This window comes from Coffea arabica, chromosome 7e, assembly GCF_036785885.1.
Source record: "Coffea arabica cultivar ET-39 chromosome 7e, Coffea Arabica ET-39 HiFi, whole genome shotgun sequence".
Classification (NCBI taxonomy): Eukaryota; Viridiplantae; Streptophyta; class Magnoliopsida; order Gentianales; family Rubiaceae; genus Coffea; species Coffea arabica.
In genome coordinates this window covers 40235226-40259682 of record NC_092323.1, presented here as the reverse complement: position 1 = coordinate 40259682, position 24457 = coordinate 40235226, and the positions used below count along the sequence as shown (strand labels likewise).

Below are 24457 nucleotides of genomic sequence, written 5' to 3'. Positions count from 1 at the left end.
TAACTAAAATTTAGATAAGAGACTACTAATACAAATTAATCATATACTTAATAATATATAAAAAAAATGTCACAATGCATTACATAAATTTATAGATATCTAAATATCACATCTGAATACTAAATTAAAAAATATTAAAATCGCAAAACTATTTTCAAAGAGGATACAGACCTTTCGGCTTGATGCTTGAGGTTAACATTAGGAGTCCAATCTCTTAATTACTTGGGCCAAAATTGGACTTTAAATGATTTTAATTTTTCCTTCTACTTTTTTCTTGTCTTCCGCTCCAATACAAAAGCCCAACATCCCTTTAATTTTGGAATCGTTCCTTTCACCTTTCTCAATTCAGATTAGCAGCCGTCCCATTCCTTCTTTCTTTTCACTTTCCCTTTCTTTTTTTTTTTCCTCCTTCCCTCTCTGCAAATCGATCCTCCTTCCCTCTCTGCAAATCGATGTTTCTGCAAACCGATGAAGAAATTGAAGATGCTCCCTCTCTGCAAACCTCCTTTCGTTCTTTGTCTGCGCTTTCCCTTAGGTTCTTTTTTCTCTTCCCTCTCTGCAAAATCGATGTTCCCTCTTTGCAAACTTCTCTCTTTGTAAACCGATGAAGTGTGAAGAAATTGAAGATGTTCCCTCTCTGCAAACCAATGAAAATTGATGGTATGTTTCTCTAAATAATGATCCTGTCTTCGGGTGTGTTTCTCCAAATAATGAATGATTCTATGCTCTGCTTCTACACCTTCTCCAAGTAATTGATTATTTGTGGCTGAAAAAGAAAAAAGAAAGCATGAGAGGAAGGACGGCTTTTGCTAGGGCAAGGATTTGTATTTGTATGACAATAATTGAGTTGTTGCAGGCTTTTGTGTAGCCTTTTGTTTCTGTTCAATGTTTGTTTGCCCTTTTTGGTTCATTTTTTGGGTAAAAGTCAAAATAGAAGCAGTGAATTATTTGGTATTCATTTATTAGGTTTTCCTCTGTTCGATTATTAGGTGTAAGCAGTGAAAATTCCTCTGTTCAATTTCCTCTGCTCAATTCTGTTCACGAGTTGCCGACTCGACTCCGAGTCGTATCCGAGGATTTGGCCGACAACTTCTTACACCGTTTTGACTCAGCCAATAACGTCCGAGTCTGCACGATTCACATCTGGTATGGTCATACCGGCGATTCGAGGATCAGTATCGTACCGGTCCCCGGCGTTCCGGTTATGACTCGGCCGAGTCGTACCGGACTCGGCCGAGTTGGCGAACCCTGCTTGTGAGGCGGTGCAACTGTTCAAAGGTGGTCTGTTCTCATGAAAAAGTACCCAGAAATTCATAGGGATTATAAACTTAAAAATAGTCTACAGCAAGCATATTATCTCTCATTCCAGCTTTGAGCTCATCACAATATGTATGTTTGTTTTGCCAACGTAATAAAATTTCCCCGTGTACTCTTCAGCATAAGCAAATCCAAAAAATGCACCAAGTTGGAATGTGTTTCCCCTTGCACTCTTTAACGTTCATAAATCTTTATTAAACATAAAAAAATTTGGCCAAAAGTCATTAGCTGCACAAATTGTGATTGAGGGGACACCAGAGAATAAAAAAAAAAAAACAAACAAACTGCTTGCATTCCAAGAGTGAACTAAAGCAATGCCTTTCCTACGGTCAAGGGAAATTTGAATTATCAGATAAATTCGAATTTGTGGTTCAAAGCATGTTGCAGAGAGCACAAGGCATGTTTTCCTCAATTTGAACCATACTCCAGGAATTAAAATAATTTCTTCTTTTTTATTTTTCTTTCAATTTATCTAATTTTTAATATTCATTTTTAAGATTTAAAATAATTATTGATTCAAAACTATTATGGAAGTAAAGATATGGTTTTTATAAAATAATAAGCAAAAACTTTTTTCTATTCTTTTGGATTGCTTCAGGGTTAATAAAATAAAAATATGTTCTTTTTTAATGCAACATGGCCTCAATAAGGGCATTTTCGGCATTAAGGGGGTTTTTGTTAAATGTTTGATCATTCAAAGGGTAAGACCGTTATTTGGACAAATTACAGGGATTGATTGGTAATATGGTCAAACCTCAGGGGAGGTAAATGTAATTAACCCTTTATTATACTTAAAAACATAGCGACTCTACTAAAACTCCAAAAATCGTGCATGACGGCAGGAAGAAAATAAAAATAATATTGATTTGCTTCTTCAAACAATTTTCTGACAAAATATAGGTTTGGCAATTGAGCAATTTTCTATAAACTTGATGACCAGTTTCACGCAGCCTTTGGAAATATAAAATTCAATGGGCCATCTTTTGGGCAATGCAATTGGTTTTGGCAACTGCCAACCATTGAGGTTCGAGACTAATTGCAGCAATTTCATTATGATGACATGGGGAATAATCCTGTGCATTGCACTTTACTGTAGATCGCATGTAATACGTGAATGGTGTAGACTTCTTATGATCTTGGATCACACATATTAATCTAGACTCTAATTGTTCGCCACCAAATTGGCAAATGAATCGGCTTTTCTTTTATATAAAAAAAAAAATCAAGTACTTCAAGTCTCAATTACCATCCTTGACAAGCAAGTCCCAATTGAACCTTGAAGTGGGGGCATTTGTAGATAAAGAAATTTTATTTAATTTATTTAGTCAAGATTTATTTAAATTAAATTGATCTTGATTAAATTAAATTAAATTATAGAAGTCCATCATGTTTTGGATTGACAAATTGGGCCAATATTATATGGGCTATTAAATCAAATTAAATTTGTAATGTCCATTTAAATTGGAGTGAATTAATTGATTTATTAATTCACTAAGGTTCGAGACTAATTGCAGCAATTTCATTGTGATGACATGGGGAATAATCCTGTGCATTGCACTTTGCCGTAGATCGCATGTAATACGTGAATAGTGTAGACTTCTTATGATCTTGGATCACACATATTAATTTAGACTCTAATTGCTCGCCACTAAATTGGCAAAGGAATTGGCTTTTCTTTTATAAAAAAAAAAATCAAGTACTTCAAGTCTCAATTACCATCCTTGACAAGCAAGTCCCAATTGAACCTTGAAGTGGGGGCATTTGTAGATAAAGAAATTTTATTTAATTTATTTAGTCAAGATTTATTCAAATTAAATTGATCTTGATTAAATTAAATCAAATTATAGAAGTCCATTATGTTTTGGATTGACAAATTGGGCCAATATTATATGAGCTATTAAATCAAATTAAATTTGTAATGTCCATTTAAATTGAAGTGAATTAATTGACTTATTAATTCACCATGGACCATTTGGATTGGCCCACTATTTTTAAACCCAAGTTAAATGGGTTTCTTGAGATATAAGTTACCAAAAATGCAGGGAGGTTCTAAGGATTTTTTCTTGAAAACTTAGCCTACATATTTTGGCTATAAATAAAAGGTTTTTTCTTAAGACAAATATAGAAGAAAAATCCCTAACTTTGGGAGAAATTCTATCAAATTCTCTCAAGAGTTTTTTTCTTCAAATCCAAGTTGAAATCAAGCCAAACAAATCCTCCTGCTATCGGTGTTGAAGACTTGAAATTCCAAGTATTTGATGCCACCATCAAATCAATCGTTTTATACATCGAAATTGTAGGAAATACTCTTTCGATCGAGGAATAAGCTTCTTGGGCCCTTCGATTGAAGCCATTTGAAGAGAAGAATCAGGAGATTAATTTCTTTGATTCAAGAATTTTCAGAAATTGTAACCCACTTATTATTCGATTTAATAAATTTGATACTTGTGCAAGTTTTCTTGTCTTTTATTTTAGGCAACAAAATTTGTGCATACAAATTTCTAGCACGTCCGGTGGGACTATCTCTGCCTCTCATCTCTTTTCTTCCAATAACTCACCGGTTTGAAAATTCAATGGAGTTCAAGAAGGTGAACTTTTCTCTTGAAGATTTAGTTACCGATGCCTCAACAACTCAAGAGATACAGTATACGGCACCTTTGACAAGAAGCAAGGCTAAGAAGTTAGCAGAGAAGGTTAATGCTGTGATTGAAGAAACAAACCTTGAGATGCTTCCCAACAAGAAAGGAACCCATAATGAATCCATTGATAGGCCAAGTGATTCGACTGCCTCTGTAGTGATACCCGTCATGATGACCAATACAATAACTGTGGAAGATCAAATTTCGAATCTAGCCAAAATTGTCGAAGGGCTAGTAGTGCATGCGCAAGGTCAAGATGCCAAGATAATCAAATTAATGGCTATGGTCGAGAATATAGGCGAAAATAGCCTTAGTATGACCAAACAGAAATCCAAAGTGCAAGACGAAGGTGACTCATCATTAAGGGAGAAGGAGAAAGAGGATGCAAAATCACAAGCCATGAAGGAATTTTCAATTTCCTCTGATGGCACCATTCATGTTGATAATCTGAAGGAGTTCATCGAAAACACAATCAAGGACAAGATTGGTGGAAGTGCCAAGTCATATAGTGGTTACACAAACTTTACACCGCTAGAGTGGAAAGTTTAAAAATGCCTGTGGAATATTAACCTTCAAAATTTCAACAATTTGATGGCAATGACAACCCTAAACAACATGTTGCACACTTCGTGGAAACCTGTAACAATGCTAGCACTGATGGTGATTTGCTCGTTAAGCAATTTGTTCGCTCGTTGAAGGGTAATGCCTTTGATTAGTATACAGATCTGGAGTCTAGAACCATTGACAATTAGGAGCAGTTAGAACATGAATTTCTTAGTCGCTTCTATAGCACAAAGAGAACTGTCAGTATGACTGAACTCTCTAATACATGTCAATGGAAGAATGAACCTGTCATTGATTTTATCGACCATTGGAGGAATCTAAGTTTAAATTGCAAAGATCGAATTCCTGAATCTTTTGCATCAAGATGTGTATTCAAGATATGCACTGAGAATTCAGATACATCTTGTAAGGTGTACAACCAGAAATGTTTGATGAATTGTCCACAAAAACCCACAAGTTGAAAATTAATCTTGATGGACAAGAACCACCAGTTCCTGACCCTCACAGGACTAAGGAGAGACATGAAGTGAGAAGAGGGGGCAAGCCACCAATCAAAAATGAAAAGAAGGAGTCTATGACTACAAGTATAACACCTTTCAAGATTATTCCCAAAATTGCCAGGAGAGAAGATAGGAAGATCTATGCACATTAAGAATAAGGAAAGAGGAAACCGACTCTCAAGGAGATGCAAGACAAGGAGTTCCCTTTCCTCGATTCTGATGTTCCTGGTATGTTTGACGATCTGTTAAGTATAAATTTGATCACGCTTCCTGAGATGAAGCAACTTGATGAGGCCAGGAACACTGAAGATCCAAATTATTGTAAGTATCATCAATTGATTGGGCATCCCATTCAGAAATGCTTTGTCTTCAAAGACAAAGTAATAGAGTTGGCGAGACAAGAAAAAATTCTCCTTGAAGAAGACAAGGCAAGTGTGAATCAAACGTCTATTGATTCCCTGCAGTCCATGGAGGTTAAAAGGGTCATGGTACTTGCATTGCCAACAATTCAATTTGGATCACTTGATCCCATAGAAATAAAACAAGAAGGTGCTCCTTTAATTCTTCAAAAACATGCATACGAAAATGAAAAGGCGTTATACCCTGATATGGATGATGAAGGATGGACTCTAGTCACGCGAAGAAAGAGGCGAAAATCTTGTTCATCTAGTAAGGTGAACAAAGCCTTAACAAGAAGTATAGTGATCTGGAAGGGGAAAGAGAAGGACGTAAAGAAAAATAATGACTGTCATAATCTTCAAGGATATCGAGTCTTCAAGCAAAAGTCCCGAACTCCTGTCACCTTAAAGGAATTCATATCTAAAGATGTAAGGCCCGAAGACAACCAATGAGACAATGAACAAGAAATCAAAACTGCTTGGGAGTAGAAGAGATAAACAATTTAAAGATCAAAAGCGTAACAATAAATAAAAGGAAAGGATTGCAAACCAATTTACTACACAGCTCCTCTTGAACTTGTAGATTAATTCAAACAAGCTACTTCAAGTTGATGAATTACAATCACTCTTGTGTACAAAGGAAGGTTCACCTCCTCCTTGCCCCGAACTCCACTCGGTCAAGTCAGGACGTTTTACAATCCCTCAGGACAACCCTCACAGAGCTACACTCATGAAGAATTCACTCACAAATGAAAAGCTTACAAAGAACCTCACACCACTAAGACTACAAATCTTCTTTTTGGAGTATTTTCTCACTAAAATCTCTCTAGATCTTTTGTATCTTCAGTGTACAAAAGTTGTCTGAAATATCTGACCAACCACTATTTATATAGGACCAAGAAAGTGCCTCATTAAAGCATCCAACGGATAGAAAGTAGCTGAACAGTCAACTAGCCGTTGGGGACGTCGGACGTCCGACAGATTAATCACCGTCCGATCCCATCGTCCGAAAATCAGCCAAGTTGTCGTTCGGACGTCCGATGGGATTTTATCGTCCGAGCTTCTGTGTCCGAACGTCGTCCAGAGAGTTATCAAATCTTCGTGGAATTTTTAGGACGTCCGATGAGATTGATGTGCGTCCGAAGCATGCGTCCGATCCTTCAGGACGTCCGATGCTTCCTTACAAGCGTCCGACAGAGTTTACTTCTTGATGTTCTTCATCCTTTCGGACGTCCGATCCTGACTATTTGAGCGTCCGACAGCTTCAGCATACTTAGTCCCCTTTCAATTGCACTTGTTCATGGAATTAAACAACTTCAAAACTGAAAGTATATCTTGAAGAAATATTAGTATCATCCATTTGTTTTGTAAACATCAAAAGATAGGGATCAAGATCAACAAAAGAATTCTTTGATATTGCTGTAGTTCCAAGTCACACAACGCAAGCAAATCATATTGAAGAACAAAAGGATAATACTCACGAGTCTCCCAGTGAGATAGCCCGTACGCCTACCGGTAATGAAGAGATAAATGTCACAAGTATTACTTTCACTAGTGAAGACTTATCACTGGGGTCAACACCGTATAGCCGTCCTTTGTTTGTGACTGGTTATGCAAAGGAGCAAAAGTTAATAGAATTTTGATAGATAGAGATTCCGCAATCAATATTCTTCTTTTAAAAACTCTGAAGGAGCTTGGCATCCCAGTTGATGAACTCTCCAATAGCCGACTGATGATTCAAGACTTTAATCAAGGAGGATAAAGAGCTCTTGGATCACTAACATTAGAGATAGTCATTGATGACATCTCGTCCAGAGCACTGTTGTACGTGATACATATTAAAACAACATATAATGTACTATTGAGAAGGCCCTGGATTCATGAAAATGGAGTTGTACCTTCAATTTTTCATCAATGTTTCAAGTACTGTCGAAATGGGGTGGCAAGAAGTGTAAAAGCTGATGATAATCCTTTCACTGAGGTGGAAGCGTATATCGCTGATGTCAAATTTTACATCAAAAGACACATTGCAAAGGATAAGTATGAGCAACCTCTATCTATGGTTGAAATCCAGAACCCCGAATCTCCAAGTGTGGAAGGGGAGAAAGCGATAATTTCGAAATCAAAATAGGAAGGTCATGAAGAAACTAATGTTTCATTGTCAAACAATGAATCAGTTGTCTTTCGTTGCCCTCCCAAGTCAAGAATGGAACAGGGACAGTCACTTGCAATTCAACATGAAATTCTAGAAGGTTTGACTCTTCCAGTAGCTCATCTTGATACAAAGAAAGCGTCATCTCCTCTACTTAAAAGGTCTAACCTTTTAAGCAAAGAATTTGAAGTCGAACAAGACACCATACCAAAGTCAAGAATCAAAAAAGGTTTTGATCCTATTGCTTATAAGGTTCTCGCTAAGGCTGGATACGATTTCAAAAAAATCTGCTGTGTTAAATGTTCCATCCTCTCAATCTACTAGTGACATGATTCATGGGTTGAATCCTACGTAAAAGATGTTAAAGGAAAAAAGATATGCCGTTGAAAATCTCAAATTTGGTCTTGGCTATTCCTCTCTTACACCAATCCGCATCAAGATCAATAGAGTTAGTAGCCAATATATTGTTGTGGAGGATGAATCTTCTCAAATAGCCGGTAAATTTTAAATTTTTCACGGAAAGAAGAATAAAGCTCCACGAGTATCTGTTTTTAAGATGTTAGGATCGCAAAGAATACAAAAGTCTCAAAACTCTCATAAGAGTAAAGGAAAAATGACAAAATCATTGCAAAATCTTGAAGAACCTTCTGATTGTACTCATAAATTTGGTAGTATCATTCTTTCGAGAATGAGAAGATGCACAGACATTGTAATAAAGTGTGAGACTGAGTTGAATGTCAGAGAGCATTGATAAGAGTTTATTTTACGTATTTTTAAGTGCATTTTTTATTAGTTAATTTTGAGTTGATTATTTAGTTTTATAATTAAAATAAAGAGGTTTTTGGTAAAATTATATATTTTTGGTAAAAGTGGATAATATTGCATTTTTAGTGATTTTAATGGTAAAACCTTCATTTTTATGCAGGAATGATGACTCAATCAAATGAGGTGAAAAATAGAGATTTGGTGATGAATTTAAGTGGTGAAAAGAAAAATGAAGTGAAAAACGTTCAAGTGAAGAATTGCACTTTAAGACAGTTATGACACTCTTCAATATTTTGATCATATCTGGAGCTACACTTATCGGATTGAGGTGATCTTTATACCATTTTAAATCTAAGAAAGAGATCTACAATTTGTATGAAGACATCGAAATCCAGTTCTGCCATATTCATGGACAAAAAGCTGGAATACAGAAGCTGCACCCTGTGGTCGGAATCTGAAATAGGGGTTTGACCAGGTGATAGTATTTCGATCATATCTCAGGCTACAAAACTCCGATTTGGATGATTTTTAGAGCATTGGAAAGCTAACTCAAAGGGCTACAACTTTGGTGTTTTGCACAAAAACCATTTCGGCCTGCATCATGGAGAAAAGTGCAATTGAAATAAGGTCAAAGTGAAAACGCGAGTGCAAAAAACGCGAGTTGTAGCCGCGTTTTGTGTAAGCACGTTTTGTAGCCGAAATTCTGCAAATTGCTCAGCCATTTTCTCTTGTGTTCATACCACTTTCCAGCTATAAGATGCAAGGGAATTCGGTGCACATGCTTCAGAAGTCAAAAGGGCAAGAAAGGTGGCTTATTTTCAAGTCAAAAACATTGGTTATTGACAATAATAACAAAGTTAGATTTGGGGAATCAAAAGTTGGAATTTGACTTGGAAAAATAAGCCTTTGAGTGTTTTTTATGCAGAGATATAGGGAGAGGTCTGGACATCCATTCGTGGCTTAGCTTCTTACAGAAAAACATATTCTCTCTACCTAGGAATTGCAAGAAAAATTGGGATTTCATTGTGTAATCATCTAAGTTGAAGAACAAAGAAGATTTTTGAAGGCTTCACCATATCTTGGCTAAGGCTTTCTTTACTCCTTTTGTATTTGTAAATTCATGATGATTTACATTAATGAAGTTATGAGTGTTTTATCATTCATGAGTAGCTAATTTTCTTTATCTAGGGAGTAGATGAACCTTATGACCAAATGATATGAATTGATTGTTATTCATTCTTGTTATATGTTGTATTAACTTGTCTACTTGTGTATGCTTGATTACTTGTTGTTGTTTGATCACCAATAACAGGTTTATAGTTGTTTTTATTCATTAAGAAATGGTAAAAATAATGGAATGACACAAGTAGAACTTGAGTTGTATATTCATGAGAATAGAAATACATTCAAGTGGATGAAATTTGCATTTCATGTGTGAATAAGAACAGATTTAGTATTTACCAAGAGATTAGGAAAAACTAATCTGTTTTAACCCATTATTATCATGAGAATGTGATTTTGGTATTTCTGGAAATGAATCCTTGGTTAAACAAGAGCAGTAACAAGTGTTGAATTAATTCATTTTAGATCTTTTGTGTCATAAGTGGAATTTACATCCCTAGATCTTAATATTTAGTGAATTCTACTCCCCTTGAGATATTGCAATTTTCTAGTTAAGAACTCTTGTAGTTGAATTTAATTCTAAATTTTCTGCTTAATTTTATTGTGAGTCTAAATAATAGAGTAAATTAGTATCTAATAATTGTTTTAATTGCTCCTCGTGGGATCGACCCGATACATACCCAATATTACGATTTTGGCCTGTATACTTGCAGAAAAACGGGTATAATTCGGAAATAAACTTGCACTTATAGTAAACACCCGTCAAGTTTTTGGCGCCGTTGCCGGGGAGCGGCAATATTAGAGCCTAATCATCTCTATTAATTTAGATATTTTCATTGTTTTTATTCAAGTTGTGAATTAAAACTGTAAAATTTCTCTTATTTTTGTTTGTAGTGTATGCACCGGGCGTCTCGAGAAGTTGCATTTTTCGATCCAGAAATTGAGAGGACACTACATAGACAAAGGAGGAACACACTACAACAAAAGGAACAAGAGATTTGGCAACCAATAGAGGAAATCTTAATAGAGCTTCCATTTGAAGAAGAAATGGCAGAAAACGAAACAAATAGGCGAGTTCTACGAGATTTTGCTCTACCGGGAACACAAGGATCTCAAACGAGCATAGCAAGGCCTTCGGTAAATGCTAACAACTTTGAGATTAAACCATCACTTATCCAAATGGTTCAACAATCTCAATTTGGAGGTAATGCAGTAGAAGATCCTAATACACACTTAGCTACATTCTTGGAAATTTGTGATACAATTAAAATGAATGGAGTTAGTGATGATGCTATAAGGCTAAGATTGTTCCCATTTTCATTGAGAGATAAGGCCAAACTTTGGCTACACTCTCATGCTCCTAATACTTTCGCCGGATGGAATGATTTATCAAGAGCATTCTTAAATAAGTATTTTCCACCAGGAAAGACTGCTAAGCTTAGAATGGATATCACTAGTTTTAGTCAATTGGAGGGAGAATCATTATATGAGGCATGGGAAAGGTTTAGAGATTTGCTTCGGAAATGTCCATATCATGGACTGCCGGAATGGTTAATCATACAAATCTCCTATAATGGTTTAGCTTTTTCCACTAAAACTATGATCGATGCAGCTGCAGGTGGAGCTTTAATGGGAAAATCACCCCAAGAGGCTCATAATTTGATAGAAGAAATGGCAGCAAATAACTACCAATGGGCCAATGGGAGAGGTAATACAAGATGTCACGCAGGTATGATAGAAATGGACACTCTCAATATGCTGAGTGCTCAAATTAATAATGTGATGAAGTTGCTAAGTAGACAAGGTGGAGTTGGTCCAAGTTCATCTAATGCACATGTAACATGTTGTTCTATATGTGAAGGTGAACATGATATTAATGAGTGTGTTGATTCTGAGCAGGTACAATTCGTCAATAATTACAATCGTAATGCTCAAAATAACCCCTACTCGAATACTTACAATCCGGGGTGGAGAAATCATCCAAACTTTGGATGGAAGGATCAAGGAAATCAACCAAGGCCAACCAATCCACCGGGGTTCCAATCAAGGCAACCACAAGCTGAAACTAAACCGGGTTGGAAGATTGCAGTGGAAAAACTCGCAAAAGTTACTTCAGACAGATTTGAGCGAGCAGAAGGAAGGTTGGACCAACTCACTACAATGTACAGGAATGTAGAGGTCCAAATTGGTCAAATTGCTAGTTCTTTGAATAATCGAAATCAAGGAGAATTACCTAGCAAAATAGAGGTCAATCCTAAGGAGCATGTGCAAGCCATTACTCTTCGTAGTGGTAGACAATTAGAAGATCCTCCAGTGGTGGAAGTTGAGAAAGATGAGAACGAAAAATAAGAAGAAAAGCAGAGGAACCAAGAGGCGATTGTGGAGGAAAATAGTCGGGAGAATCCAAGAGAAAAGCAACCATCATCTTCCACTACCATTCCAATACCTCCTGCGGTTCCATTTCCACAAAGATTAAAGCAAAATAAGTTTGATAAAGATTTTGAAAAATTTGTTAAACTTTTCAAACAATTGCACATTAACATTCCTTTTGCCGATGCTATTTTGCAGATTCCGTCTTATGCGAAATTTCTCAAGGAAATCATGACTAGAAAAAGAAAGTTGGAAGACTGCGAAACAATAGCATTAACGGAGGAATGTAGTGCAATTATTCAAAATAAGCTACCACCGAAGTTGAAGGATCCGGGGAGTTTTTCTATACCTTGCACCATAGGTAACGTTGATTTTTCTAAGGCATTGTGTGATCTTGGTGCTAGTGTATCATTAATACCTTTAACGGTGGCTAGACAATTGGGTTTGCGTGAGTTTAAACACACTAATATTACTTTGCAACTAGCGGATCGGTCTATTAGATATCCATTGGGAGTGTTGGAGAATGTATTGATAAAAGTTCAAAAATTTATCATTCCAGTGGATTTTGTGGTATTAGATATGGAAGAAGATATATCTATGCCAATTATTATAGGTAGACCATTTCTAGCTACTGCAGGTACTATTATTGATGTCAAAAATGGCAAGCTTAAGTTTCAAGTAGGTGAAGAAGAGGTAGAATTTAATTTGAATGAAATGAAAAAATACCCTTCTTTTACCCATCATGCTTATTCTATTGGCACAATTGATAAACTAACCCAAGAGATGAGTCAAGTCAATTTTGACTTAGATCCTCTTGAGTATTGTTTAATGAGTTTAGGTAAGCAAGAAGATGTTTGTGAAGAAATTGAAGAATTGGCCAAGTACTTGGATTTTCAAGCACCTTATAAAAGGGGTAATTTGTATGAAAGTTTTGGCCAAGGAAAAGGGTTTTCACAACCTTTAGAAATTGAACCTCCAAAGTTAGAGCTCAAGACACTTCCGACTCATCTAAGGTATGAATTTCTTGGAGAAAATAAAACTTTACCTGTAATTGTTAGTGCTGACCTTGATGATGAACAGTGTGCAAAGTTGTTAAGAGTTCTAAGAAGGCGTAAGAGGGCAATTGGATGGACAATTTCAGACATTAAAGGTATAAGTCCTTCTATATGTATGCATCGAATTTTATTGGAGAACGGTTGCAAACCAGTGGTGGAAACACAAAGAAGACTCAATCCAAACATGAAAGAGGTGGTAAGAAATGAAATTCTTAAATGGCTTGACGCAGGTATAGTTTTTCCTATCTCCGATAGTGTTTGGATTAGTCCAATTCATGTGGTACCAAAGAAAGGTGGAATGACTACAATCGTGGGTAAAAATGATGAATTAATTCCATCTAGACTTGTGGTAGGGTGGAGAGTGTGTATTGATTATCGTAAGTTAAATACGATAACAAGAAAAGATCATTTTCCCTTACCATTTCTTGATCAGTTATTGGAGCGAATAGTTGGATATGAATTTTACTGTTTTCTTGATGGTTTTTCAGGATATAATCAAATAGCTATAGCTCCAGAGGATCAAGAAAAGACCACATTTACATGTTCTTATGGCACTTTTGCTTTAGAAGAATGCCATTTGGTTTATGCAATGCTCCTGCAACTTTTCAACGATGCATGATGGCTATTTTTTCTGATTATATTGAGAAAATTATGGAGATATTTATGGATGATTTTTCTGTGTATGGTTCATCTTTTGACCATTGTCTTCATAATTTGGAATTGATTTTGCAGAGATGTGAGGAAACAAATCTAGTACTGAATTGGGAGAAATGCCATTTTATGGTAAAAGAAGGAATTGTCCTAGGACACAAGATTTCCTCCAAAGGAATTGAGGTGGATCAAGCCAAAATAGAAGTCATCGAAAAATTGCCACCCCCAAGCAATGTCAAGGGGATAAGGAGTTTTTTAGGACATGCTGGCTTTTATAGACGTTTTATTAAAGATTTTTCTAAAATAGTAAAGCCATTATGTGATTTATTATGTAAAGATACCCCTTTTCAATTTGATGACAATTGTTTGGTTGCATTTGAAAGGTTGAAGAAGGAATTGATTTCAGCCCCAATTATAACTTCGCCCGATTGGTCACTACCATTTGAATTGATGTGTGATGCAAGTGATTATGCGGTTGGGGCTGTTTTGGGACAAAAGAAAGAATGACGGTTGCACGTCATTTACTATGCTAGCAAGTTGCTAAATGAGGCACAACTCAATTATGCAACTACAGAAAAAGAGCTATTGGCAGTGATATTTGCTTTGGATAAATTTAGATCTTATCTAGTAGGATCTAAAGTTATTATATATACGGATCATGCGGCTCTTAAATATTTGTTACATAAAAAAGATGCAAAACCAAGACTAATTCGGTGGATTCTTTTATTGCAGGAATTTGATGTGAAAATAAAAGACAAAAAGGGAACAGAGAATCTAGTAGCGGATCATCTATCACGCCTAGAATATATTCCAGTCAAGGATCAAGTTCCTATTCAAGAGAATTTCCCGGATGAGTTTGTCCTAGCAATTATCAATTCTCCATGGTATGCTGATATTGCTAATTTTTTGGTAAGTGGAGAGATTTCAAGGGGATTTAATTACCATCAAAAAAGAAATTCTTACATGATGTCAAAAGTTACTTTTGGGAGGAACCATTGCTGTATAAACATTGTGCCGATGGTATGGTACGTAGATGTATTCCCAAAAACGAGGTACATAATATTTTATATCATTGTCATAACCTTGAAACAGGTGGACATTTTAGCACCTCAAAAACTGTGGCAAAGGTATGGCAATCAGGGTTTTATTGGCCAACTATGTATCGAGATGTTCGGGAATATGTTAAAAGTTGTGATGCATGCCAAAGAATTGGAAATATATCTCGAAAGAATGAAATGCCCCTAACTACCTTCTTAGAAGTTGAATTATTTGATATATGGGGTATAGACTTTATGGGACCATTTCCAAGCTCTTTTAATAATAAGTACATCTTAGTAGCAGTGGATTATGTTTCTAAATGGGTAGAAGCAATCGCTTCACCTACTAATGACTCTAAGGTTGTACTCCGATTCCTTAAAAAGAATATTTTTTGTAGATTTGGTATACCTAAGGCCATAATAAGTGATGAAGGAAAATATTTTTGTAACAAACAACTAGATTCCTTATTGTTTAAATATGGCTGTAGGCACAAGACATCACTCCCATACCATCCTCAAGCCAATGGACAAGTGGAGCTAGCTAATCATGAGATAAAACTCATTTTGGAGAAAACTGTGAATAAATCACGCAAGGATTGGGCTACAAAGCTAGATGACACACTATGGGCTTACCGAACGGCATTTAAGACTCCCTTAGGGATGTCGCCGTATCGTTTAGTCTATGGAAAAACTTGTCACTTACCTGTAGAGATTGAACATAAAGCTTATTGGGCTATTAAAGCAATTAATATAGATTTTAATCTTGCAGGTGGAAGGAGATTACTTGAGCTGAGTGAATTGGAGGAACACCGGTTACATGCATATGAAAATGCCAAAATTTACAAAGAAAAGATCAAATATTGGCATGACAAGCACATTATTCCTAAACAATTTCAGGTAGGGCAAAAAGTGCTTTTATTCAATTCACGCCTGAGGTTATTTCCAGGAAAATTGAAGTCAAGGTGGTCGGGATCATTTGAAGTCACTCAAGTATTTCCCTATGGAGCGGTTGAAGTGGCAAATTCAAGAAATGAAAGGTTTAAGGTCAATGGACAACGATTGAAACCCTACTTGGCAGGTGAAATCGTACCCAAAGGACTCATATGTCTTTTGGGCGACTCTTCTTCAATTTAAGAAACTGAATGTGTGAGTCGAGCCAACGACTATAAACAAAAGCGCTAATTGGGAGGCAACCCAATGTTTATGTTATATGTGTTAAATTGGTGTGATTTTGTGGTTTGAATAAGTGTTTTAGTTAATTTGTTTTTTTTGTGTTATAGGTTTGACAATTGGGAGCAAATATGATCATTTGAGGTAAAAACAGGCAAACTTTGATCAAGCAACTCAACCCCTTGATTTGCGTTAAAGGTGTATTTGATCCGTTAAAAAGAGGTAAAATGCATGTTTTTAATGTTTTACATGTGTGCACATCGATAAATTTTACAAAGAAATGATTTATGATGCATTTTGAGTGATTGGGGTACCAATGGTAATTTTTTTTTTCAAAGTTCATTTTCTGAAAAAAATTGCAGAAGAAAAACGCACCTAGCATGAAAACGCGCTTCCGAGTCGCGTTTTCATCAAAACGCGTTTCTAATTCTGCAACGAGACTGAAGAAAACGCGCTTTGAAACGCGACAGAAAGTCGCGTTTTTCAGATAAATCGCGTTTTCAAGCCTGGATCAAGACTCAAAAACGCGACTTCTGAAACGCGACTCTAAGTCGCGTTTTCTAACAAAGTCGCGTTTTCAGTCCTGCAAGATTTGTGCAGGAAACGCGACTTAAAAAACGCGAGTTTAAGGCGCGTTTTTAGTCGCGTTTTCTGTGTCTGAATATAGCCTTCAGAAACGCGATTTCAGCTTCATTTTTTCCTCTCTTCTTAATTTTTCAGGCGCGTTTTTCTTCTTCTCTTCTAAGCAACTCACAAATCTTCATTTTTACTCCATAATCTTGCTAGAAATCATCACCCCAACACCTTTTGAGCTTCATATACCCTTTTTAACCGATTAAAATCCAAGAAAAACACCTAAAATCAGGTTTTTGAGGGATTGAAGGTTAGGGTTCTTAAACTCTAATTTCTTCAATTTGAGGTCAATTGGAGGTTGTTTCATAGGGCTTTTGACATTTTTAGCATCTCCAAACATCCTTCTACGTGATTGAGGTAAGTTTCTTCATTAAATCTTTTGATTTTAGAAAGTCATATTTTTTTTATCCTGAGCTTTCTGACATCTTTTAATGTCAAAAATTTGATGATGTATTTGACCATTTTTGAATTTATTCATGCTTATTAAGATTGTTTAAGTATGTTTACATGTTTAAATGTAGCAAGTTGTTGGTCATTATTGCTTTCAAAATTCACAATTGCTATATTTGGAGGAAATTGGAAAATGGATTTAGGATGTTTTTGAGTTATTGGTAATGACTAATTATGGTTAAGAATGGTTAGTGGATGATATTTTAGCATGTGCATTGTGTATAGTGAGTAATTTGGTTGATTTGGTGAGTTAATTAGTTTAATTTTTGCCTAAACATGATTATAGCTAAAAGCATATTATTATTGTTAATTCTAAATAGTTATAATCATAATTGTTCCTATTTTCACTAATTAAAGTATAATTGATACATATCTTGTGTAATTTGGTGATTTTGGGCAACTTTAGGCAGAAAATATGTCTTGTACGATCATTGAATGATTAGAACTTGAGCAATTGTATTTGAGGTTATTTGGATTAATGCTGAATTTTTGTTGCTACATAATGAGTTGTAGTACATGTGGATAATTGAAATATTTTTTTAGGTACTATGCCAAGGGGAAGAAGTGCGGTACTTTCATCCTCTAGTAGTGGTGAGGGCACCTCCCGTGGGGCGGGAATATCGGTATTTGACAGTGTTAAGTTCAACACTCGCAGGAATCAGGAGTGGCATGAGGCGCGTGCTAATTTGGAGTTTTTGTTTGAGATGCACGTCAGTCCACCAGTTGAGATGATGTACAACATCTCAGAAGCTTTTGCTCAGCAAGGATGGGCTCCGATTCTCACCCTTCCAAACCATTACTACCCAGACTTGGTGCGTGAGTTTTACGCCAACATTGAAAGTAAGGCGCGCCATAGTGGAGAAATAGTTGAGTCCTGGGTGCGTGGAAGACGAATCACCTTGTCATGGCAAGATTTGGCTGCTATTTTGGGGTGTATGGATGACGGACGTCCAGTAGACTTGAAGAAGGAGTTTGTTCCCCTGAATAGGAGGTGGGATCCCTCATTGGCCATGGCTAGGTTTGGTCTCGAGTACCAACCTTTTCGCTCTACCAGAAAGGAGACTATATTGGCGAATGTATTCGAACCTCGTCATCGTCTTATCATTTACATGATGGCTCACAATGTCATCCCAAAGAAGACGGGGCACACGGAGGTCCGCAAGAGCGATATCTATTTCTTAGATTACATGTTCCATAACCGGACATCTCCATATGCTCGGATTTCATTGCCTAACATCATCATCAGCCACATTAGGTCTACGGCGAGGCGTAAGACAACTTCCTTCAAACTTTCATTTCCTCGTCTACTGACTTTAATCTTCCCCCGTTTTGAGGTTCCCTTGGAAGGCATGCGGCGGGAGTATGTTCCACCACGTGCTGAGATGACTATCACTACTCTTCGCCGCCTTGGTATTGGCACGGGAGACATTCCACGCCCTGTTCAGGAGCGGAGACAAAAGGCTAGACATGGTCGGAATGAAGCTGGACCTTCTACTGCAGCACCACCTCCTCCTCCACCACAAACTAATTGGCAGCGACTTTTTGACCATATGGAGGACTTTGCATTCCAGTTCGCTGACGTTAGGAATCGTCTAAGCAGAATTGAAGATCATTTGGGCATTCATCCACCGCCCAATCGTGATGTAGAGGATGACGATGATGCCGAGGGGGATGACTGACTTGGCACACTGCAGAAGCTATCTTTAGTTGATGAACTTGCTTGCCTAATTATCTTAACTTGTGGAACTTAAGATGTTTAACTTCATTTTATTTTTCTGTTTTCTATGTGGTAGGTACTTGTATTTTGACAGTGGTTCGTGATTAGTGGCTGATAAGGATCTCAGCCATTGACTTGGGGAGTACTTCTTTCTTTTCTTTTCTTCTTTTGTTTCATTTCTTCCCTACACATTGAGGACAATGTGTAATTTAAGTGTGGGGGGAGAAATATGTATGATACTTGTGGTTTTAGTTGTGTTTGATATAATTCTTGTGCTTAAATGGTGTTTCTTGTGGTTGCTGGCAGGGAGTTTTAGTTCACTTTTAAGGGGAGACTCTGTCAAAATTTTTCCAAAACCTTATACACATATATGTTATTAACTATAATAAATAAATAAAATTTTGTCACTTATCCTTTTGAAATAAATATATGCGGTTTTGATACTTCTTTTCTCATGAAATTTGGAAATGATTTTTATGTGATTATAATTTTTACATCTATAGGAAAGTATATCTAGTAAAGTGGAGAAAATTATGCCTACATTTTGTATATTTGATGAAAATTCTTCTTTTTATCTAATTTTATAAGATAAGAAATTAATATGGTTAATAAGTATCATACTCTTCTCATGATTACTCTTAGAGGGAATTTTATTATATATATATATATTGAAAAAAAAGGGGTTATTCTACTCCAATGATTCTCGTACCGAGTAACCGGGGGTTGGCATCTACAAATGTCGACATTCGCATAAAAAGGTACTTGAATTAAGAGTATGCAAAGCAACTTGAGTATGTGAAATGTTGAGTAATCGGGGATCTGCATCTAAAAATGTTGATCTTCGCGTCAAAAGGCATTTTTCACAACTTAAGTAATATTTAACCCTTAAAATATATAAAAAAAACAAAAAGTAAATTAAATCCCTCTTTAAGAAAAATAAGAAGTTGATCATGAGATTAGTTAGCATCTTTATTGACTATAGGAGTTGCTTGCTTGCGAAATTGGATAAAAATAAGAAATTGAGTTGAATTGGTAAAATTATGGTATATTTGGCTCTTCTTTGCTTGATATTATGAGTACTTGAACTTAATGGAAAGATCACATAAGGGTTATTTACCTTGATTCAAGGAAATGGAGTTGAAATACTACATATGTTTATTTTCAATTTTTGGATCATTGATGGTTGGAATTTTATATTGCTTGAGGACAAGCAATGATTCAAGTGTGGGGGTATTTGATAAGAGTTTATATTACGTATTTTTAAGTGCATTTTATTAGTTAATTTTGAGTTGATTATTTAGTTTTATAATTAAAATAAAGAGGTTTTTGGTAAAATTATATATTTTTGGTAAAAGTGGATAATATTGCATTTTTAGTGATTTTAATGGTAAAACCTTCATTTTTATGCAGGAATGATGACTCAATCAAATGAGGTGAAAAATAGAGATTTGGTGATGAATTTAAGTGGTGAAAAGAAAAATGAAGTGAAAAACGTTCAAGTGAAGAATTGCACTTTAAGACAGTTATGACACTCTTCAATATTTTGATCATATCTGGAGCTACACTTATCGGATTGAGGTGATCTTTATACCATTTTAAAGCTAAGAAAGAGATGTACAATTTGTATGAAGACATCGAAATCCAATTCTGCCATCTTCATGGACAAACAGCTGGAATACAGAAGCTGCACCCTGTGGTCGGAATCTGAAACATGGGTTTGACCAGGTGATAGTATTTCGATCATATCTCAGGCTATAAAACTACGATTTGGATGATTTTTAGAGCATTGGAAAACTAACTCAAAGGGCTACAACTTTGGTGTTTTGTACAAAAACCAGTTCGGCCTGCATCATGGAGAAAATCTCAGTTGAAATAAGGTCAAAGTGAAAACGCGAGTGCAAAAAACGCGAGTTGTAGCCGCGTTTTGTGTAAGCACGTTTTGTAGCCGAAATTCTGCAAATTGCTCAGCCATTTTCTCTTGTGTTCATACCACTTTCCAGCTATAAGATGCAAGGGAATTCGGTGCACATGCTTCAGAAGTCAAAAGGGCAAGAAAGGTGGCTTATTTTCAAGTCAAAAACATTGGTTATTGACAATAATAACAAAGTTAGATTTGGGGAATCAAAAGTTGGAATTTGACTTGAAAAAATAAGCCTTTGAGTGTTTTTTATGCAGAGATATAGGGAGAGGTCTGGACATCCATTCGTGGCTTAGCTTCTTACAGAAAAACATATTTTCTCTACCTAGGAATTGCAAGAAAAATTGGGATTTCATTGTGTAATCATCTAAGTTGAAGAACAAAGAAGATTTTTGAAGGCTTCACCATATCTTGGCTAAGGCTTTCTTTACTCCTTTTGTATTTGTAAATTCATGATGATTTACATTAATGAAGTTATGAGTGTTTTATCATTCATGAGTAGCTAATTTTCTTTATCTAGGGAGTAGATGAACCTTATGGCCAAATGATATGAATTGATTGTTATTCATTCTTGTTATATGTTGTATTAACTTGTCTACTTGTGTATGCTTGATTACTTGTTGTTGTTTGATCACCAATAACAGGTTTATAGTTGTTTTTATTCATTAAGAAATGGTAAAAATAATGGAATGACACAAGTAGAACTTGAGTTGTATATTCATGAGAATAGAAATACATTCAAGTGGATGAAATTTGCATTTCATGTGTGAATAAGAACAGATTTAGTATTTACCAAGAGATTAGGAAAAACTAATCTGTTTTAACCCATTATTATCATGAGAATGTGATTTTGGTATTTCTGGAAATGAATCCTTGGTTAAACAAGAGCAGTAACAAGTGTTGAATTAATTCATTTTAGATCTTTTGTGTCATAAGTGGAATTTACATCCCTAGATCTTAATATTTAGTGAATTCTACTCCCCTTGAGATATTGCAATTTTCTAGTTAAGAACTCTTGTAGTTGAATTTAATTCTAAATTTTCTGCTTAATTTTATTGTGAGTCTAAATAATAGAGTAAATTAGTATCTAATAATTGTTTTAATTGCTCCTCGTGGGATCGACCCGATACATACCCAATATTACGATTTTGGCCTGTATACTTGCAGAAAAACGGGTATAATTCGGAATTAAACTTGCACTTATAGTAAACACCCGTCAAGCATATCGGGGTGTACACAAGATCAAAAGAGGATGATGAAAAGAGTGTTGTTTCATGCAATCATATAACTATAATTGACGGTGACTCTCCTGGAAAAAAAGAAGATACTGAAGACGCTCCGCCTGAATTAAAAGAAGGTGTTAAGGCCACTGTGGATAATCTAAAAAAAATCAATTTTGGTACTTCAGAGGACCCACGTCCAATATACATAAGTGTTTTATTGAGTCCTGACGAAGAGAATGCATATATTGAACTCTTGCGGGAGTATCAAGATATTTTTGCATGAATTTATAAAGAAATGCCGGATTTAAACCAAAAAATAGACGTCCACCATTTGGCTGTTAAAAAGAGAGTTCGACCTGTAAAGCAAGCACAACGGCGATTTAGACCTGATTTGATTCCGTTGATCGAAATTGAAGTCAATAAACTCATAGAAGTTGGGTTTATTCGTGAAGTTAAATATCCCACATGGATTTCGAGTATTGTACTTGTGCGAAAGAAGAATGGGCAAATTCGCATTTACGTCAATTTCAGGGATCTTAACAATGCTTGTCCCAAAGATGACTTTTCTTTACCGATCACTAAATTCATGATTAATGCAACTACTGGGCATGAAGCTCTGTCATTTATGGATGGCTCTTCTAGATATAATCAAATTCGACTGGCGCCTGGGGATAAGGAGTTCACTGCATTTCGTACTCCTAAGGGTATTTGTTGCTATAAAGTATGCCCTTTGATCTCAAAAATGCTGGAGCCACCTATCAAAGAACAATGCACAATATTCTTGACGACATGCTGCACAAAAATATTGAGTGTTATGTGGACGATTTAGTTGTTAAATAAAAAAAAAGAAGTAATCACTTGGAGAATTTGAGACAAGTTTTTGATCGGTTGAGAAGGTATCAACGCAAAATGAATCATCTCAAATGTGCATTTGGAGTCATTTTAGGAAAATTTCTTGGTTTTGTGGTTCGCCATCGAGGTATTGAAATTGACCGAGCCAAAATTGATACTATATTGAGAATGCATGAATCTCGTGACATTCATGAATTGAAAAGTCTTCAGGAGCGGTTAGTTTATCTGTGGAGATTTATCTCAAATTTAGCGGATAGGTATCAACCATTTAGTCGTCTTATGAAGAAAGATGTGCCATTTCAATGGGATAAGGCATGTAGTAGTGCATTTAGAAGCATTAAATCATATCTTATGAAAACACCTGTTTTGTCTGCACCTATTTATGGGAAGTCATTACTTCTTTATATTGCTGCCCAGGAAAGCTCAGTGGAGACATTGCTTGTACAAGAAAATAATGAAGGAACAGAGGTGACCTTTTATTATTTAAGCAGAATGATGACCTCCAATGAACTAAATTATTGGTCGATTGAAAAGTTGTGTTTAGCTCACTACTTTCAAGCACATAGTGTAAGGCTTATTTTCAGGGCGAATCCCATAAAATACGTGATGAGCAGACCAGTACTATTCTACCGTCTGACTAGATGGTATCTTCAGTTACAATAGTTTAAAATTATTTATGCGTCTCAAAAAGCTGTGAAACGACAAGGCAGATTTTCTCGCTGATCACCCGATACCTGTGAAATGGGAGCTAAGTGATGACCTACCAGATGAGAATGTACTCTTTATTGAGATTCGCCCACTATGAAAAATGTATTTTGATGGTGCTGCTCATTGTCATAGAGTTGGAGCCGGTATTATATTCATAACTCCTGATGGAGGAATATTGCAATACTCTTTTACTCTAAACCAACATTGTTCAAATAATATTGTTGAGTACATTCTCAATTAGCTATCGACATGGAACGGCTGGAACTTCAAATCTATGGTAACTCTCAATTAGTGGTTAACCAACTCTTAGGAGGTCAAAAAATCCGAGTTAATTCTATATCACAAATATGCAACGCGACTTATGAATCGGCTTGGGGGTACAAGTATTAAGCATGTTCGTAGAAGAGAAAATAAGCAAATTGACGCGTTAGCTGTGCTTGCCTCTTCACTTACCATGCCGAATCATGAGATAAAAATTCACGTATGTCAAAAGTGAGTGGTTCCACCATTATGTGATAATGAAGATATTGAAGAAGGCGACGCTCATGTGGTCTCAACTTATAAAATTTACAAAGAAAATTGGAGACAACCCCTCGTTGATTATCTCAAATATCAAAAATTACCTAAGAAACAACGTAGGAGAATTGATATTCATCGTCACGTCCCTCGTTTCATCTTGTATAAGGATACGCTATACCGAAAATCATTTGAAATTGTATTTTTACGATGTCTGAGTGAAGACAAAAACATATTGGGCAATACACGAAACATATTTCGAAATGTGTGGAGCTCATCAATCTAGTCCCAAATTGCATTTCGGATTAAAATGATGGGTTACTATTGACCTACTATGGTCAAAGATTGCATAGAATATGCTCAAATGTGTTAATCTTGTCAATTTCATGCAAATTACATTTATCAACCACCTGAGCCATTACACCCGACTGTTGCTTCTTGGCCTTTTGATGTTTTGGGTCTTGATGTTGTGGGGCCATTACCAAAGTCGTCCGGTCAACATTTATATATATTGGCTGTGACCGAATACTTTTCTAAATGGGGTGAAGCCATACCGCTCAAGTAAGTTAGAAAGGAAGATGTGATAAATTTTATTCGTGTGAATATTATTTATCATTATGAAGTTCCCTGATACATTATCACTGATAATGAAAAATTCTTCTCCAATAGTTTGATGGATAAGTTGTGTGAGAAATTTAAT

General features: G+C 35.9%; 1 long non-coding RNA gene and 1 other non-coding gene across 2 annotated transcripts; one reads left to right on the top strand and one right to left on the bottom strand.

The window, feature by feature from the left end:
• The first annotated feature begins 205 nt into the window (after positions 1–205).
• On the top strand, positions 206–1473 carry LOC113701120 (uncharacterized). Its single transcript, XR_003450827.2, has 2 exons — positions 206–660; positions 990–1473. It is a non-coding gene; the product is annotated as an uncharacterized lncRNA (long non-coding RNA).
• Positions 1474–10891: 9418 nt separating this feature from the next.
• Positions 10892–10998, bottom strand: LOC113702572 (small nucleolar RNA R71). Its single transcript, XR_003451209.1, has one exon. It is a non-coding gene; the product is annotated as a small nucleolar RNA R71 (small nucleolar RNA).
• Between the last annotated feature and the right edge of the window lie 13459 nt (positions 10999–24457).